Here is a 14016-nt window from a genome sequence, read left to right as displayed (position 1 = left end):
AAATCTTTGTAATTTGTTTTCGAAAATTTCTTCTCCTCTTCTCATATCCTTCTATTTATGGACTAACACTATTCCTTAATGCACAATTTAAACTCCATCTTTCTTGATAAGTTCAAATTCTCTACTTCTTCCTTCTATTTTTCTTTTCCTCTGACACCTCAAGGAATCTCTATACTGTGACATAGAGGATTCCATATTTTCTTGTTCTCTTCTCTTTCATATGAGCAGGAGCAAAGACAAAAGCATTCTTGTTGAGGCTAACCCTGAACCTGAAAGGACCTTGAAACGAAAGCTAAGAGAAGCTAAGGCACAACTCTCTGTAGAGGACCTAACAGAAATCTTCAAAAAAGAAGAACCCATGGCAGCCGAAAACAACAACAATGCCAACAATGCAAGGAAGGTGCTGGGTGACTTTACTGCACCTACTCCCGACTTCTATGGGAGAAGCATCTCTATCCCTGCCATTGGAGCAAACAACTTTGAGCTTAAGCCTCAATTAGTTTCTCTAATGCAACAGAATTGCAAGTTCCATAGACTTCCATTGGAAGATCCTCATCAGTTTTTAGCTGAATTCTTGCAAATCTGTGACACTGTCAAGACTAATGGGGTTGACCCTGAGGTCTACAGACATATGCTATTCCCATTTGCTGTAAGAGACAGAGCTAGGATATGGTTGGACTCACAACCTAAAGAGAGCCTGAACTCTTGGGAAAAGCTAGTCAATGCCTTCTTGGCAAAGTACTTTCCACCTCAAAAATTGAGTAAGCTTAGAGTGGAAGTCCAAACCTTCAGACAGAAGGAAGGAGAATCCCTCTATGAAGCTTGGGAAAGATACAAACAATTGATCAGAAAGTGTCCCTCTGATATGCTTTCTGAATGGAGTATCATAGGTATTTTCTATGATGGTCTCTCTGAACTATCCAAGATGTCATTGGATAGCTCTGCTGGAGGATCTCTTCATCTGAAGAAGACGCCTACAGAAGCTCAAGAACTAATTGAAATAGTTGCAAATAACCAATTCATGTACACTTCTGAAAGAAATCATGTGAACAATGGGACAAATCAGAAGAAAGGAGTTCTTGAGATTGATATTCTGAATGCCATATTGGCTCGGAACAAGATATTGACTCAGCAAGTCAATTTGATTTCTCAAAGTCTGTCTGGAATGCAAAATGCACCAAGCAGTACTAAGGATGCTTCATCTGAAGAAGAAGCTTATGATCCTGAGAACCCTTCAATAGAAGAGGCGAATTACATGGGAGAACCCTATGGAAACACCTATAATTTTTCATGGAGAAATCATCCAAATCTTTCATGGAAGGATCAATAGAGACCTCAACAAGGTTTCAATAACAATAATGGTGGAAGAAACAGGTTTAGCAATGGCAAGCCTTTTCCATCATCTTCTCAATAACAGACAGAGAATTCTAAGCAGAACCACTCTGACTTAGCAACCATGGTCTCTGATCTAATCAAAACCACTCAAAGTTTCATGACTGAAACAAGGTCCTCCATTAGAAATTTGGAGGCACAAGTGGGTCAGCTGAGCAAGAAAATTACTGAACTCCCTCCTAGTACTCTTCCAAGCAATACAGAAGAGAATCCAAAAGGAGAGTGCAAGACCATCAATATGGCCGAATTTGGAGAGGAGGAAGAGGCAGTGAACGCCACTGAGGAAGACCCCAATGGACATCCACTGGCCTCCAATGAGTTCCCCAATGAGGAACCATGGGAATCTGAGGCTCACACTGAGACCATAGAGATTCCATTGGATTTACTTCTGCCATTCATGAGCTTTGATGAGTATTCTTCCTCTGAAGAGGATGAGTATGTCACTGAAGAGCAAGTTGCTAAATATCTTGGAGCAATCATGAAGCTAAATGACAAGTTATTTGGTAATGAGACTTGGGTGAATGAACCTCCTTTGCTCACCAAAGAACTGGATGACTTGTCTAGGCAGAGTTTACCTCAAAAGAGACAAGATCCTAGGAAGTTTTCAATACCTTGTACCATAGGCACCATGACCTTTAAGAAGGCTCTATGTGACTTAGGGTCAAGTGTAAACCTCATGCCTCTTTCTGTAATGGAGAAGCTAGGGATCTTTGAAGTACAAGCTGCAAGAATCTCACTAGAGATGGCAGACAATACAAAGAAACAAGCTTATGGACTTGTAGAGGATGTTCTGGTAAAGGTTGAAGACCATTACATCCCTGCTGATTTAATAGTCCTAGAGACTGGGAAGTGCATGGATGAATCCATCATCCTTGGCAGACCCTTCCTAGCCACAGCAAAGGCTGTGATTGATGTGGACAGAGGTGAATTGATCATTCAAGTGAATGAAGAATCCTTTGTGTTTAAGGCTCAAGGATATCCCTCTGTCACCATGGAGAGGAAGCATAAAGAGCTTCTCTTAAAACAGAGTCAAACAGAGCCCCCACAGTCAAACTCTAAGTTTGGTGTTGGGAGGCCACAACCAACTTCTAAGTTTGGTGTTAAACCCCCACATTCAAACTCTAAGTTTGGTGTTGGGAGGTTCCAACATTGCTCTGAGTATCTGTGAGGCTCCATGAGAGCCCTCTATCAAGCTACTGACATTAAAGAAGCGCTTGTTGGGAGGCAACCCAATGTTATATTTTATCTATTTTCCTTTGTTATTTTATGTTTTCTGTAGGTTGATGATCATGAGAAGTCACAAAATCAATTGAAAAAGCAAAAACAGAATGAAAAATAGAAAGAAAAATAGCACACCCTGGAGGAGAACTTGCTGGCGTTTAAACGCCAGCGAAGCTAGCAAATGGGTGTTTAACGCCCAGTCTGGCACCATTCTGGGTGTTTAACGCCAGAAAGGGGCACCAGACTGGCGTTAAACGCCAGGAAAGGGCAAGAAGTTGGCGTTAAACACCAGAAATGGGCACCAGCCCGGCGTTTAATGCCAGAATTGGCATGAAGAGCAATTTTTGCTTGCCATTTGGTGTAGGGATGACTTTTCCTTGACACCTCAGGATCTGTGGACCCCACAGGATCCCCACCTACCCCACCACCCTCTCTCTTCTTCACCCATTCACCAATCACCTCAACACCTCTTCCCCAAAAAACCCTTCACCTATCAAATCCCATCTTTCTCTTCACCACTCACATCCATCCTTCATAAAACCCCACCTACCTCACCATTCAAATTCAAACCACTTTCCCTCCTAATCCCACCCCCCCATAGCCGAACCCTACCCCTCTCTCCACCCCTATATAAACCCTTCTTCACTCCTTCATTTTCACACCACCTACACACTACTTCTCCCCCTTTGGCCGAACCACAAAGCCATCTCCATCTCCTCTATTTCTTCTTCTTCTACTCTCTTCTTTCTTCTTTTGCTCGAGGACGAGCAAACCTTTTAAGTTTGGTGTGGTAAAAGCATTGCTTTTTGTTTTTCCATAACCATTTATGGCACCTAAGGCCGGAGAAATCTCTAGAAAGAGGAAAGGAAAGGCAAAAGCTTCCAGCTCCGAGTCATGGAAGATGGAGAGATTCATCTCAAGGGTGCAACAAGACCACTTCTATGAAGTTGTGGCTATGAAGAAGGTGATCCCCGAGGTCCTTTTCAAACTCAAAGAAGGTCAACTTTAATCAAAGGTTGGACCAAGTCCTCATGGATACCACTAAGAAAAGAATGGAGCAAACAAGAGATCCCACTCATGGACATGAGCATGAGGAAACTCCTCCTCACGAAATCCCTGAGATACCTCAAGGGATGCACTTTCCTCCACAAAACTACTGGGAGCAAATCAACACCTCCCTAGGAAAATTGAGTTCCAACATGGGACAACTAAGGGTGGAGCACCAAGAACACTCCATCCTCCTCCATGAAATTAGAAAAGATCAAAGAATCATGAGAGAGGAGCAACAAAGATAAGGAAGAGACATTGAGGAGCTAAAGCACTCCATAAGATCTTCAAGAGGAAGAACAAGCCGCCATCACTAAGGTGGACCCGTTCTTTAATTTCCTTGTTCTTTATTTTCCTGTTTTTCGAATTTTAATGCTTATGTTTATCTATGTTTGAGTCTTATGATCATTAGTGTCTTAGTGTCTATGCCTTAAAGTTATGAATGTCCTATGAATCCATCACCTTTCTTAAATGAAAAATGTTCTTAATTGAAAAAGAGAAGAATTGCATGAATTTTGAATTTTATAACAGATTAATTATTTTGATGTGGTGGCAATACTTTTGTTTTCTGAATGTATGCTTAAACAGTGCATATATCTTTTGAATTTGTTGTTCATGAATGTTGGCTCTTGAAAGAATGATGAAAAAGGAGACATGTTACTGAGGATCTGAAAAATCATAAAAATGATTCTTGAAGCAAGAAAAAGCAGTGAATACAAAAAAAAAGAGAAAAAAAAGAGGGAAGGAAAAACGAAAAAAAAAGGGAGAAAAGAAAACGAAAAAAAAGAGAAAAAGAAAGAAATAAAGTTGTGATCCAAGGCAAAAAGAGTGTGCTTAAGAACCCTGGACACCGCTAATTGGGGACTCTAGCAAAGCTGAGTCACAATCTGAAAAGGTTCACCCAATTATGTGTCTGTGGCATGTATGTATCCGGTGGTAATACTGGAAGACAAAGTGCTTTGGGCCACGGCCAAGACTCATAAAGTAGCTGTGTTCAAGAATCATCATACTTAACTAGGAGAATCAATGACACTATCTGGATTCTGAGTTCCTAAAGAAGCCAATCATTCTGAATTTCAAAGGATAGAGTGAGATGCCAAAACTGTTCAGAGGCAAAAAGCTAAAAGCCCTGCTCATCTAATTAATACTGATCTTCATAGATGTTTTTGGAATTCATTGCATATTCTCTTCCCTTTATCTTATTTGATTTTCAGTTGCTTGGGGACAAGCAACAATTTAAGTTTGGTGTTGTGATGAGCGGATAATTCGTACGCTTTTTGGCATTATTTTTAGTATGTTTTTAGTATGTTTTAGTTAGTTTTTAGTATATTTTTATTAGTTTTTAGTTAAAATTCACTTTTCTGGACTTTACTATGAGTTTGTGTGTTTTTCTGTGATTTCAGGTATTTTCTGGCTGAAATTGAGGGACTTGAGCAAAAATCTGATTCAGAGACTGAAAAGGACTGCAGATGCTGTTGGATTCTGACCTCCCTGCACTCGAAGTGAATTTTCTGGAGCTACAGAGGCCCAATTGGCGCACTCTTAACGGCGTTGCAAAGTAGACATCCTGGGCTTTCCAGCAATATATAATAGTCCATACTTTGCCCGAGATTTGATGGCCCAAACCGGCGTTCCAAATCAGCTCAAGAATGCCCGGCGTTAAACGCCGGAACTGGCACAAGAATGGGAGTTAAACGCCCAAACTGGCACAAAAGCTGGCGTTTAACTCCAAGAAGAGTCTCTACACGAAAATGCTTCAATGCTCAGCCCAAGCACACACCAAGAGGGCCCGGAAGTGGATTTTTCTGTCATTTACTCATTTCTGTAAACCTTAGGCTACTAGTTCTTTATAAATAAGACCTTTTGCTATTGTATTTTTTATCTTTTGATTATTTTTCGATCTTAGGATCATCTTTGGACATCTAGTTCTTAGATCATTGGGAGGCTGGCCATTCGGCCATGCCTGAACCTTGTTCTTATGTATTTTCAACGGTGGAGTTTCTACACACCATAGATTAAGGTGTGGAGCTCTGCTGTACCTCGAGTATTAATGCAATTACTATTGTTCTTCTATTCAATTCAGCTTGTTCTTATTCCAAGATATTCATTCGCACTCAAGAACTTGATGAATGTGATGATTATGTGACGCTCATCATCATTCTCACTTAAAAACGCGTGCCTGACAACCACTCCCGTTCTATAAGCAAACAAGGCTTGAATGTTTATCTCTTGGATTCTTTAATCGGAATCTTCGTGGTATAAGCTAGAATTGATGGCGGCATTCAAGAGAATCCGGAAGGTCTAAACCTTGTCTGTGGTATTCTGAGTAGGATTCAATGATTGAATGACTATGACGAGCTTCAAACTCCTGAAGGTTGGGCGTTAGTGACAGACGCAAAAGAATCAATGGATTCTATTCCAACCTGATTGAGAACCGACAGATGATTAGCCGTGCCGTGACAGGGTGCGTTGAATATTTTCACTGAGAGGACGGGACTGTAGCCACTGACAACGGTGATGCCCAACATACAGCTTGCCATGGAAAGAAATAAGAAGGATTGGATAAAGACAGTAGGAAAGCAGAGAGACGAAAGGGACAAAGCATCTCCATTCGCTTATCTGAAATTCTCACCAATGAATTACATAAGTATCTCTATCTTTACTTTATGTTTTATTCATATATCATCCATAACCATTTGAGTCTGCCTGACTAAGATTTACAAGGTGACCATAGATTGCTTCATACCAACAATCTCCGTGGGATCGACCCAGTGCACTTGTTGGTTAGTTGTGCGAAGTTGTGTTTATGCCATGGTATTGAGCACCAAGTTTTTGGATTCATTACCGGGGATTATTTGAGTTGTGAAAAGTAGTGATCACAATTTCGTGCACCACCTCCCAACCACCAACAGGAGTATAATATAGCAAACATAGTTATATCAGACAAGAGATATACAAATAGGAACAAATAAGGCATTTAGACAAATAGCAAGTAATATGCAGTCAAATAGGCAATCTCAATCAATTCACATAGTATGCATATGATGAATGCCTGTCCCTAATGGCTAATGATATCATCTGTCGGTTATAGAGCCAACCCGACAAGTCCTGGTAGCCAACCATTGGACTGTCCCTCTGTCGTGTCTCCCCAACTCGAGTTATATTCAATATAAACTTGATCATAATCATGATCCATATCCATCACCCTCACTGGTGAATATTTATGGGGGTGAGCTCATCCGGGGCTTTCACAGTGCCTGACTACCCTGACGACATAGGGTCAAAAGAGCTTCGAGTCTCAACCTGGAGCACGTGGTGGCTAGCCACTACTTTCACCCAGGGAAACTCTCATATCCAATAGTGGAAGTGCAAACATTCACAATTTATTCAACAACATATATGCATTTATACTTAGCGATAATCATGGCTCTGCCGTAACACGGCAATAATACAGCCATCCGGCTCACGGTTAAATCCATAACCAGCCAATTCATTAACAATTACGGCCCTTTGGCCCATGGCATAACAAGCACTTCCACCGCCATCATCCGCATCTCACATAATCATCTTTGATCCTCATTGATCATTCATTTTTCCTTTGCTTCAGTTGCAAGTTACCATATTCACTAGCTCCTTTCCTCATTGCTAGGCATATCATAATGATTTAAGACATAAGTGGTGAGATCGGAGGCTTAGAAGTGTGAAATTTGGCTTTTAAAACTCAAAAATCAGCTTTGGGATGAAAATAGGGCCACGCGTACGCGCACTTCACGTGCACGCGTGGATGGCCACAAAACTCATCGACGCGCAAGCGTCATACACGTAGACGCGTAGATTGAAAAATAGCCAAACGACGCGTACGTGTTAGCTACGCGCATGCGTGGGTGCATTTGTGTCCCAGGCACAAAACTGGCACAACTTTGGCACAACTCTTGGGAAAATGGCTGGGCATTGGGTGCATCATATTGACGCGCACGCGCACGCCACGCACACACGTGGATGGTGCTTTTTGAAAAACGGCGCGTACGCGCCAAGTGCGCCTACGCGCGGAGGGTCATTCTGCTTAAATTTCTAAGTTAAAAGCTGCAGAATTTACAGATTCAACTCCAAATCTTCCAACGGACATAACTTTCTCATTTTAAATCGTTTTCCGCCCGTTCTTCAAACGGCATGGACATCCCGGATCCAATTTCATTTCTAAACAAGTTTGGTATAAAACGGGGATCCGTAGTCCAAGTTATGTCCCGTCAAAGTATGCACAAAAACCATGTTTTCATACAAAACCACAATGTGCCATTTTCAAAACAAGCCATTTTCAACTCTTTTCAAATTCAACCAAAACATGCCAATTTCAACCCTTTTTGAAATCAATCAAAATGTACCAAAATCAACATCAAGCCTCCTCAACTCACACATCAACACTCCACCACAAGTCACAAAACATCATCCCACCATTTTAACACTTCTCAATCATATAGCCAAGATACAAACACATAAACATATCATACATACTTTCTCATCCCAATTTCCAATAATACCATTTCCGATTAACCATCATTACACATACTTAATATCATACTCACCATCAACATGGTGTCACCCACATTTCAACCTCAATTACTCATCAAGCATATATCACAACATGCATAATTCTTATACATCATACCATCAAGGCAGCAATAATCATCATCACATATATGACCACATCATATATCTCAACCATTTAACAACATCAACAATTCAATGCCTATCTTAGGGCCTCTAGCCTAAGTATTTCCTACCACATTACATATTAGATACGAGAAACCGAGACCATACCTTAGCCAATTTCCCAAGCTCAACCGGAGCACTTCAAAACCACTTGTCCACAAGCCCTCTAGGTCTCAACACCTCCAAGAACAGATTTTTACCACCAAAAATCTCTTTTCAAACTTTCCAATGTCTCAATCAAGCCCCAATATTCACATATACACAACCTAAGCCACAATCATCATACCCATACTCAACATCTCAATACCCAAACATCATAGAACAATAAATTACACTAGGATTGAGAATCTTACCACACCCAAGGTCCGAGGAGACAAGATTAAACTTCTCCTTCAAGAGAGTTGGGTCCTATAACATCAAAGAGCTCAAAATCTCAACATTTTTGCTCATGAAACTCAAAAACAAGGACTGGAAATTCGAAGAGAAAAACGTGGCTTACCTCAAAATTGGTTGCATGGGTTTTGTAGAGCTCTCCACGGTGAACGCGTGGCCGCAAATGGTGCGACAATCGGAGCTCTAGATCAAAAGTTATGGTGATTTGAAGATCAAATGAGAGATAGAACTTGAGAGAGTGTTCTTCCCCCCTCCCTTCTAATTTCAGCGTGTTCTTAGTGCTAGTGAGGAGAGTGAGTGCTGAAAATTAGGGTTTTAGTTTAGTTATGTTGGGCCAAGGGCCCACTTTAGGTCCGGTTGGCCCGGTTTGGCCCGTTCGGTCCAATCTTGATCCGATTTCTATAAAATTAGCACCGAAATTCTTGTCTCAATCTCCTCTATCATATTAAGCCATAAAAAATCACATTTTTGGCCTTCTAGAATAAATTCTCATTTATGGGTTAATTAGCCGTTAATTAACCGGGTCTTACAGTCTGCATCTACTAGTCATCATTTGGTTCCTATTCACACTAAACAAGTGATATTAAGGTGATTAGTCTTAATATCTCAAGTCTAATACTTCAAAGTTCCAAATGCATGCTCATGAACGAATATGTCACATATATCAATTAGATATCCAAATTAGCATATACACACTCCCAGAGTATGCCTAAAAGCAAAGTCAGTCCATCCCTCAGACTCTATAGGAACGAACTGCATGCTCTAATACCATAATATAATACCCTACCATATAGAGCCTTATACTTAAGTCGTAAAGCAGAGGTGGCGAGTGATGAGCAGATAATTTATACGCTTTTTGACATTGTTTTTAGTATGCTTTTAGTATGTTTTAGCTAGTTTTTATTATATTTTTATTAGTTTTTATTTAAAATTCACTTCTCTAGACTTTACTATGAGTTTGTGTGTTTTTCAGTGATTTCAGGTATTTTCTAGCTGAAATTGAGGGACCTGAGCAAAAATCTGATTCAGAGGCTGAAAAGGGCTGCAGATGCTGTTGAATTCTGACCTCCCTGCACGCGAAGTGGATTTTCTGGAGCTACAGAAGCCCAATTGGCGCGATCTCAATTGCCTTGGAAAGTAGACATCCAGGGCTTTCCAGTAATAGATAATAGTTCATACTTTGCCTGAGATTTGATGGCCCAAACAGGCGTTCTAAGTCAGCTTCAGAATTCCCGGCGTTAAACGCCGGAACTGGCACAAAAGTGGGAGTTAAACGCCCAAACTGGCACAAAAGCTGGCGTTTAACTCCAAGAAGAGTCTCTACACATGGAAGCTTTAATGCTCAGGCCAAGCACACACCAAGTGGGCGTGAAAGTGGATTTTTACGTCATTTACTCATTTCTGTAAACCATAAGCTACTAGTTCTCTATAAATAGGACCTTTTGCTATTGTATTGAGAGGAATCTTTCAATCTTCAGATCATCTTTTGATCATGTTTTTATGATTGAACCCTCTTTGGGAGGCTGGCCATTCGGCCATGCCTAGACCTTGTTCTCATGTATTTTCAACGGTAGAGTTTCTACATACCATAGATTAAGGTGTGGAGCTCTGCTGTACCTCGAGTATTAATGCAATTACTATTGTTTTTCTATTCAATTCAGCTTATTCTTGTTCTAAGATATCACTTGTTCCTCAACTTGATGAATGTGATGATCCGTGACACTCATCATCATTCTCACCTATGAACGTGTGCCTGACAACCACCTCCGTTCTACCTTAGATTGAGTGGATATCTCTTGGATTCCTTAATCAGAATCTTCATGGTATAAGCTAGAATTCATTGGCGGCCATTCTTGAGAATCCGGAAGGTCTAAACCTTGTCTATGGTATTCTGAGTAGGATTCAGGGATTGAATGACTGTGACGAGCTTCAAACTCGCGATTGTGGGGCGTTAGTGACAGACGCAAAAGAATCACTGGATTCTATTCCTGCATGATCGAGAACCGACAGATGAATATCCGTGCTGTGACAGAGCACGTTGAACATTTTCACTGAGAGAACGGGACTGTAGCCATTGATAACGGTGATGCCCAACATACAGGTTGCCATGGAAAGGAGTAAGAAGGATTGGATGAAGACAGTTGGAAAGCAGAGAGACGGAAGGGACAAAACATCTCCATACGCTTATCTGAAATTCTCATCAATGAATTACATAAGTATCTCTATCTTTATTTTATGTTTTATTCATCTTTTAATTATTAATCCTCTATAACCATTTGAATCCGCCTGACTGAGATTTACAAGATGACCATAGCTTGCTTCATACCAACAATCTCAGTGGGATCGACCCTTACTCGCGTAAGGTTTATTACTTGGACGACCCGGTGCACTTGTTGGTTAGTTGTGCGAAGTTGTGATAAAGAGTTGAGATTGCAATTGAGCGTACCATGTTGATGGCACCATTGATGATCACAATTTCGTGCACCAAGTTTTTGGCGCTGTTGCCGGTTGTTCGAGTTTGGACAACTGATGGTTTATCTTGTTGCTTAGATTAGGTAATTTTATTTTATGTTTAACCTTTTTATTTTTCGAAAATTTTTCAAAAATAAAAAAAATATTATTATTTTATTTTTCAGAGTTTTTAAAAATGGATTCTAGAGTTTCATGATGATTTGTTGAAGTATGGCTGGCTGTGAAGCCATGTCTAATCTTTTGGACCGAGGTTTCAACTTATCATCACAAGAGCTTGTTGATTTCTATCAATTTTACTGTTGTGAGCAATGATCTGCTAAAGCTTGGCTGGCCATTGGCCATGTCTAGTGTTTTGGACCGGTGCTTTCACTGAAAGCTTGGCTGGCTGTGAAGCCATGTCTAATTTCTGGACCGGAGTCTTAGACTAGCATTGCAATGATTCCTGGAATTCTCATTAAGAATTTTGAACCCTTGTTTTTCTTTTCCACTTAATTTTCGAAAAAGCACAAAAAAAATTTATAAAATCTTAAAATCAAAAATATTTTTGTTTCTTGTTTGAGTCTAGTGTCTAATTTTAAGTTTGGTGTCAATTGCATGTCTTTATTCTTCTAATTTTCGAAAATTACATGCATTATGTTCTTCATTGATCTTCAAGTTGTTCTTGATGATTTCCTTGCTCTGATCTTTAAATTCTCTTGTCTTGAGTGTTTTGTTGTTTCTCATATGCATTCTCAATTTGTTAGTGTCAATAGTATACAAACTTCTAAGTTTGGTATCTTGCATGCATTGTTTATTTGATTTTAGTTGCATTTTGATTATTCCTCATCATTAAAAATTCAAAAATTTTTTAATTTGTGTCTTTTCAAGTCAATAATACAGAAATTAAAAATTCAGAACATGCAGAAGAGGAATTACACAGAAAAAGCTGGGCGTTCAAAACGCCCAGTGAAGAAGGAAAACTGGCATTTAAACGCCAGCCAGGGCGTTTAACGCCCAAAAGGGTAGCATTTTAGGCGTTAAACACCAGAATGGATACCATTCTGGGCGTTTAACGCCAGGATGATACAAGAGGGAAGATTTTGTTTTTAATTCAAATTTTTTTCAAGTTTTCATAATTTTTCAAAATCAAATCTTTTTCAAACCATATCTTTTCAATCATATATTTTCAAAATCAATTTCTTTCCATCCTCAAAAATACTTGCCTACAATTAATGATTTGATTCAACATTTCAAGTATGTTGCCTTTTCTGTTAAGAAAGGTTTAATCTTTGAATCATATCCTTTACATTTCTTGTTAGCCAAGTCATTAATTTTAAAAATCAAATCTTTTTAAATTGTTTCTCAATCATATCTTTTTAAAACCATAACTTTTCAATCATATCTTCTTAATCACATCTTTTTCCAAATAATTTTCAATCTTTTTGATTTCTAATTTCAAAATCTTTTTCAAAAATCACTTTATTTCTTTCTCAACTTTAATTTTCGAAAATCATTCTTCAATTTTTCAAAATTTCTTCAAAATTGTTTAATTTATTTTCGAAAATTCTTCCACTATTCTCACATCCTTCTATTTAAGGACTAACACTCCTCCACTATCAACAATTCGAACTCTATCTCTCTTGATAAGTTCGAATTCTTCTTCTTCTACCTCCTCCTTCTATTCTTCTTTTCCTCTGACATCTCAAGGAGTCTCTATACTGTGACATAGAGGATTCCATATTTTCTTGTTCTCTTCTCTTTCATATGAGCAGGAGCAAAGACAAAAGCATTCTTGTTAAGGCTGACCCTGAACCTGAAAAGACCTTGAAGCGAAAGCTAAGAGAAGCTAAAGCACTACTCTCTGTAGAGGACCTAACAGAAATCTTCAAACAAGAAGAAGACATGGCAGCCGAAAACAACAACGATGCCAACAATGCAAGGAAGGTGCTGGGTGACTTTACTGCACCTACTCCCGACTTCTATGGGAGAAGCATCTCTATCCCTGCCATTGGAGCAAACAACTTTGAGCTTAAGCCTCAATTAGTTTCTCTAATGCAACAGAATTGCAAGTTCCATGGACTTCCATTGGAAGATCCTCGTCAGTTTTTAGCTAAATTCTTGCAAATCTGTGACACTGTCAAGACCAATGGGGTTGACCCTGAGGTCTACAGACTTATGCTATTCCCTTTTGCTGTAAGAGACAGAGCTAGGATATGGTTGGACTCACAACCTAAAGAAAGCCTGAACTCTTGGGAAAAGCTAGTCAATGCCTTCTTGGCAAAGTTCTTTCCACATCAAAAATTGAGTAAGCTTAGAGTGGAAGTCCAAACCTTCAGACAGAAGGAAGGTGAATCCATCTATGAAGCTTAGGAAAGATACAAACAATTGATCAGAAAGTGTCCTTCTGACATGCTTTCTAAATGGAGCATCATAGGTATCTTCTATGATGGCCTGTCTAAACTGTCCAAGATGTCATTGGACAGCTCCGCTGGAGGATCTCTTTATCTGAAGAAGACGCCTGCAGAAGCTCAAGAACTCATTGAAATGGTTGCAAATAACCAATTCATGTACACTTCTGAAAGGAATCCTGTGAACAATGGGACAAATAAGAAGAAAGGAGTTCTTGAGATTGATACTCTGAATGTTATATTGGCTCAGAACAAAATATTGACTCAGCAAGTTAATATGATTTCTCAAAGTCTGTCTGGAATGCAAACTGCACCAGGCAGTACTAAGGACGCTTCATCTGAAGAAGAAGCTTATGATCCTGAGAACCCATCAATGGAAGAGGTGAATTACATG

At 39.6% G+C, this 14016-nt stretch overlaps 1 non-coding gene across 1 annotated transcript; it reads right to left on the bottom strand.

Annotated features, from left to right (window-relative positions):
* Positions 1-763: 763 nt before the first annotated feature.
* Positions 764-871, bottom strand: LOC130984164 (small nucleolar RNA R71). The gene has a single exon (XR_009088114.1). It is a non-coding gene; the product is annotated as a small nucleolar RNA R71 (small nucleolar RNA).
* Positions 872-14016: the final 13145 nt, after the last annotated feature.

This window comes from Arachis stenosperma, chromosome 5 (genome assembly GCF_014773155.1).
Source record: "Arachis stenosperma cultivar V10309 chromosome 5, arast.V10309.gnm1.PFL2, whole genome shotgun sequence".
In the NCBI taxonomy this organism is placed as follows: Eukaryota; Viridiplantae; Streptophyta; class Magnoliopsida; order Fabales; family Fabaceae; genus Arachis; species Arachis stenosperma.
The sequence above is the reverse complement of the archived record's forward strand: the minus strand, read 5'-3'. Positions and strand labels throughout refer to the sequence as shown.